The sequence below is a fragment of the Coffea eugenioides genome, chromosome 9 (assembly GCF_003713205.1).
Source record: "Coffea eugenioides isolate CCC68of chromosome 9, Ceug_1.0, whole genome shotgun sequence".
Lineage (NCBI taxonomy): Eukaryota > Viridiplantae > Streptophyta > Magnoliopsida > Gentianales > Rubiaceae > Coffea > Coffea eugenioides.
Window position 1 is genome coordinate 13543350 of NC_040043.1, and position 6648 is coordinate 13549997.

General features: G+C 43.7%; 1 non-coding gene across 1 annotated transcript; it reads right to left on the minus strand.

The window, feature by feature from the left end:
- Positions 1 to 2169: 2169 nt before the first annotated feature.
- On the minus strand, positions 2170 to 2276 carry LOC113748544. Its single transcript, XR_003464397.1, has one exon. It is a non-coding gene; the product is annotated as a small nucleolar RNA R71 (small nucleolar RNA).
- Positions 2277 to 6648: the final 4372 nt, after the last annotated feature.

Consider the following 6648-nt stretch of genomic DNA (forward strand, 5'->3'; position numbering starts at 1 on the left):
ATATTTGATATTTGTGTGAATTGTAGGTGGTTAGCATTAAAAATGATATCTTGAGGTAAATTTTCAGAAGACTTCTCATTTCAGGGCGTGGCCACGTCAGACAAGGTGGACATTACCGAAAAGTCGGACCCCGGTCCACGTGAACCTGAAGCGTGGGATCAGCGCCCCTTAGGCAAAAGCCTCCTCCTGGGAGGAACACTACTTACGGCGGCTATAAAAAAGAGGAAAAAGGAAGATTCGGGGGATCACTACTTTTAGCTTTAGTTTTTACCTTTCTGCAAGATTGGTTAGACGCTTTCCTTTGCTTTTGTTTTCCTCTTCGGCAGCAATTGCATAGGAGATTAGATAGCTTTAACTTTTCTTATTTTGGCCGAATGGGTCAGACGAAAAAGACTTTTCTTCCCCTTGCTTTTGGCCTTTACGTTTGACTCTTTCACTTTTGTCTTCGGATTTGTACAATTTGTGTGGGCTTTGGCATTGAATTTCGGGATTCAGTACGAATGCCAACGCAGAGATAATGAAGACGCTTTCCTTTTTCCTTCTTCGCTACTTCACTGTTCCAGATTCTTTGATGTTTGCGTGGATGAAATTAATTAATTCGCGCAAGGTTGATACGATGAGGAGCGGCAAATTTTCTCCTCTACCCAAAGGTTGACGCGAGGGCGCGGTCCATAATATCTGTGAGATCTAATCGAATTCTCATTATTTCTCCCCATTTATTGCTATTCGTGTGTTTCCTGAATTAATTGTTCATAGGTATTTTATCAATTGAATATCAACGGCCGGGTATTTGATTTAATTTAATAGCCTACTGCCACGTTAATTAAATAGAATCCGTAATTGTTCATTTAGTTAACACCTCGTGGCAACCACCATAATTGGCTTTATGATGGGGAAATGCAAGATCTAATTTAAATAAACCCTCTTAGCGTGTTTATTGGTTAGGGTTGGGTTCTTCTAGCTTTAATGCAATTGGGTAATTAAATTCCTACGGTCGTACCTAGGGTTGTTATCTGGTTAGAGAAGCAGTCAATGGTCGTACCTTGACTGTCGAAAGAGTAAGGAAGAACTGGTTGTCAGAGCTTGTTGATAGATATAACCAACCTAGTGATGAATGGACGAAATATCTTTGCATCGATGATCATTTAGCTGGACCGTGCCTGAGCAGTTGATCCTTTGGGTAGAATTTTGTTAATTGCTACTTTTAGTAACTTGTGCTTTGTGAATTAGTTTTGAATTTAGTTTGCTTTAGTGTTATTCTTATTTTTCATTTACCTCCCATTAAAAATCCCCTATTCTATTGATTTGAAAAGAAATAATTTCCTACCTGCTCCCTGTGCAATCGATCCTACTTGCCATTGTACGCAAAATTAATATTTGTATAGACAAATCTGGTATATCGGATCAAGCAAACTCTTCGGGAACAGGGTGAATCAAATAACCCATTGCACACCTAGGGTCCCTGCTCCAGTACTCGGATTTGTTCTATAATTAATTGTGGTGGTAATTAGGACTTTTTAGTATTTATTATTGCACAGGTTCGGCACCTGTCAATTTTTGGCGCCGTTGCCGGGGAGCTGGCGTTTGGATTATTTGTTTCCTTTCAAATTCAGTTTTCATTTTTATTTTATTTTTTCTTGGTATTTTTGCTAGTTTATGCCCCGTTCTTCTTGCACAGGTGAATTGATATACGACCCTGAGGTTGAGAAGGCAGCACGTAGGCGGAGGTAAGAGACCAAGAGACGAAAAGAAGGGCACTTATTTATTGCAAACGAGTCAGTAGAAGACGAAATAAGCATGGCCAACACCTAAACATTAAGGGAGTTGGCTGCCCCGGAGCTGACTCACCAGCCCTTATGCATCACATTCCCTATTTTGGCTAAGAATACCGCCTTCGAGTTGAAGTCGGGATTGATTCACCTCCTACCTTCGTTCCACGGTCTTTCTGGGGAAGAACCCCACAAACATGTCAAGGAGTTCGAGGTAGTTTGCTCTAGCATGAAACCTCCCGGGGTCACTGAGGAGCAGATAAGACTTAGAGCTTTCCCATTCTCTCTCAAGGATGCAGCAAAAGATTGATTATACTACCTACTAGCGGGTAGTATTACCATATGGGCACAGTTGAAAAAGAAGTTTTTGAAAAAATTCTTCCCTGCATCCCGGGCTGCGAGTTTGAGAAAAGAGATCTGCGGCATTAAACAGTATCCCGGTGAGTCCTTGTATGAATACTGGGAAAGATTTAACAAGTTGTGCACTAGATGCCCGCAGCATCAAATTAGTGAACAACTGTTAATCCAATACTTCTATGAAGGGCTCCAATCAACCGATAGGAGTATCATTGACGCTGCGAGTGGGGGAGCACTTGCAAACAAGACACCGAGGGAAGCGTGGGAGCTTATCGAAGCCATGGCAGAGAACTCCCAGCAATTTGGCTTGCGTGGGAGCAACCCTCCCCGTAGAGTCAACGAGGTAGAGACTTCATCCATACAGCAGCAACTGTCAGAATTGACGTCTGTTGTTAGGCAATTAGCCATGAGAGACACGCCGCGAGCGAAGGTGTGTGGAATCTGTACTAGCATGGACCACTGCACGGACACGTGCCCCATTTTGCAGGAGGACGAGGCGGAACAGGTAAACATGGCCGGAGGCGTGCCCGCGCCCCGCAGGCAGTACGACCCATACTCCAATACGTACAATCCGGGTTGGAGGGACCACCCCAATCTCAGTTATGGGAACAGGCAGCAAAATCAATTCCCTAATCGTCCACCAGGATTCCACCAGCCATGGCAAGCAAAATCTCAACCCTCGTACTCCAATTCAGGGAGCTCCATGGAGGATATTGTCAAAAGCCTGGCCACAACTACTACTCAGCTCCAACAGGAGATCAGATCCTTGGCCGCGAATACCGCGCAGCTCCAGCAGGACACCAAAGCGGATAAGAAAGATCAAGATGCACGAATAAGCCAACTGGCAACTGCCATCAACCGCTTGGAGTCCCACATTTATGGGAAATTACCATCGCAACCCGAGATAAATCCCAAGAATGTAAGTGCCATGACACTAAGGAGTGGCAAGGAACTGGAAGGGCCTAAAGTGAAAAATCCAAAAAGCAAAAATGAGGAGGAGATAGAAAAGGAAATCGAAGAGGAAGGACGAATTCGCGAGGATCCTAAGGTAACCTTCACTTCTCCACCCACTATTAAATCTAACTTACCTCCCTTTCCTTGCAGGTTGGAAAAAACAAAAAAGGTAGAGAAGGAAAAAGAGCTTTTGGATGTATTTCGAAGAGTGGAGATTAACATCCCCTTATTGGATGTAATCAAGCAGATACCTAAGTACGCCAAGTTTCTGAAAGATCTGTGCACACACAAGAGGAAGTTAAGAGGAGATGAGCGAGTGGCCGTGGGCGAGAATGTGTCAGCTATGCTTCAAAGGAAACTCCCACCAAAATGTGGAGACCCAGGTATGTTCACAATTCCCTGCAAGATTGGAAATACGCCGATCAGGAAGGCCATGTTGGATTTAGGGGCGTCAATCAATGTGATGCCAAAAACTATTTATGCGTCCCTAAATCTGGGACCACTTAAAGAAACAGCCATCATAATCCAACTGGCTGATCGCACAAATGCTTATCCAAAGGGGCTAGTTGAGGATGGTCTGGTTCAGGTAAATGAATTAGTCTTTCCTGCAGATTTTTATATCTTGGACATGGGAAATGAAAAATCATTAAACCCGTCACCTATCTTGTTAGGTAGACCGTTTCTTAGCTCTACCAGGACTAAAATAGATGTGAATGAGGGTACTTTGTCAATGGAATTTGATGGTGAGACTGTGAATTTTAATATTTTTTAGGCGATGAAGTATCCAGAGGAATCTAACTTAGTCTTTGCTTTGAGCGTTATTGAGCCTTTTGTGCAGGAAACTTTTGAGTTAGATGGTAAAGACGCATTGAAAGTGGCTCTAATCAAGCATCTGGAGTTGGGTGTAACTCTTGATGTGGACCTAAGGGAAGAGTTGCTCCATGCTGTTGAAACCTTACACTCACTACCCACCGTATCTCCAAGGTATGAGCTTAGTTCTCTTTTTGTGCCCGAAGCTCATACGAAGTTGCTTCCTTCAGTTGTGCAGGCACCGGAGTTAGAACTAAAGCCTCTCCCGAAGCACCTAAAGTATGTATTCCTGGGAGACAGAGAGACACTTCCTATGATTATCTCTGCTCATCTGTCTCCAAGTCTGGAGAAAAGACTGGTGCGACTCCTTAGAAATCACAAGGAGGCAATCGGGTGGAGCATAGCCGATATAAAAGGGATAAGCCCGTCCTTGTGCATGCATCGGATAAGACTCGAGGATGATGTAAAACCGGTGAGGCAGGCACAGCGAAGACTGAATCCCTTAATGATGGAGGTTGTGAAGAAAGAGATACTCAAGCTCCTAGAGGTAGGAATCATCTTCGCTATTTCAGACAGTCCCTGGGTGAGCCCAGTTCAGGTGGTCCCGAAGAAAGCGGGCGTAACCGTAGAGGAGAACCAAGAGGGTGATATGGTCCCGGTTAGGAAAGCTGCTGATTGGCGTCAATGCATTGACTACCGGAGATTAAACTCTGTGACAAAAAAGGACCATTTTCCTCTCCCCTTTATCGACCAAATGATTGAGAGATTGGCAGGTCGTGTTTACTATTATTTTTTAGATGATTTCTCAGGGTACTTTCAGATCGCGATAGCACCGGAAGATCAGGAGAAGACCACGTTCACCTGCCCATTTGGTACGTTTGCTTACCGTAGGATGCCCTTCGGCCTTTGCAATGCTCCAGCAACTTTTCAGAGGTGCATGGTAAGTATTTTCTCGGAGTATGTAGAAAAGATAATCGAGGTGTTCATGGATGACTTTAGTGTATACGGGGATAGTTTTGAGGAATGCCTTGACAATCTTGCTTTAATTTTAAAAAGGTGCATAGAAACGAATTTGGTACTTAATTGGGAGAAATGTCACTTTATGATAGATCATGGCATTGTCTTAGGGCACGTGGTGTCGACTAAGGGGATAGAGGTAGACAAAGCTAAAATAGATCTTATTTCTGCTCTGTCTTACCCTGTTTGTGTACGGGAAGTGCGTTCCTTTTTAGGCCATGTAGGATTTTACAGGAGGTTCATCAAGGATTTCTCAAAGATCGGAGCACCCCTGTTCAAGTTGCTGCAAAAGGATGTGATATTTGATTTCACCAATGAATGCAAGGTGGCTTTTGATAAATTAAATGAATCGTTGACATCGCCGCCTGTCATTCAACCTCCGGATTGGAGCCTTCCGTTTGAAATCATGTGCGACGCGAGCGATTATGCTGTGGGAGCCGTGTTGGGGCAAAGGATAGGAAAAGCGGCACACGCAATCTACTATGCATCGAGAGCATTAAGTGGAGCCCAACTAAATTACTCCACGACGGAGAAAGAACTATTAGCAGTCGTTTTTGCACTAGAAAAATTTAGGTCATATTTATTGGGTGCAAAAGTAATTGTTTTCTTTGATCATGCAGCCTTGAGATACCTGTTGGCGAAGAAGGATGCAAAACCGAGGCTGATCAGGTGGATCTTGCTCCTACAGGAGTTCGATCTAGAGATCAAGGATAAGAGCGGGGCCGAGAATTTGGTGGCTGACCATTTGAGCCGGTTGCTCACAAATCAAGAGGATCTACCGTTGAGAGAATCATTTTCTGAAGAGCAATTATTAGCCATGGATTCGTCAATACCTTGGTACGCTGATATTGTCAATTTTTTGGTAACGAATCAATTGCCTGCAGGTTGATCAAAAGTTAAGAGAAAAAAATTGAAGAGTGATGCCAAGCACTATATCTGGGATGACCCGTACCTGTGGAGGCAATGCGCGGACCAAATGGTAAGAAGGTGTGTAAGTGCAAGTGAGTTCCAGTCTATTTTGACCTTTAGTCATTCATTTGCATGTGGAGGGTATTTTGGTCTAAAGCGGACGGCTCGTAAGGTGTTAGAAAGTGGTTTCTATTGGCCTACTCTTTTTAAGGATGCATATTTGTTCTGCAAATCTTGTGATAAGTGTCAAAGGGTGGGGAATATCTCTCGTAGAGACCAAATGAGTCAAACCCCCATATTATTTGTTGAAATTTTTGATGTCTGTGGAATAGATTTCATGGGTCCCTTTCCCTCATCCTTTGGTTTTCTATACATTATACTTGCTGTCGATTATGTTTTCAAATGGGTGGAGGCAAAGGCCACCCGGACTAATGATTCGAGAGTGGTTGCAGAGTTTATAAAATCTAACATTTTTGTTCATTTTGGACTGCCAAGAGCTATAGTGAGTGACAGGGGCATCCATTTTTGTAATAAAACAATCACTGCATTGTTTCGTAAGTATAGCGTGCTCCATAAAGTGTCCACTCCATATCATCCGCAGACGAACGGTTAGGCCGAAGTATCAAATAGGGAAGTTAAGTCAATCTTGGAGAAGATGGTGCGGCCTGATAGGAAAGACTGGAGCTTGAAGCTGGAAGATGCTCTCTGAGCCTACCGCACCGCATACAAAACACCAATTGGGATGTCCCCATACAGGTTAGTCTTTGGTAAGCCGTGTCACCTCCCAGTGAAATTTGAACACCGAGCGTTCTGGGCGCTTAAACAGTGTAAC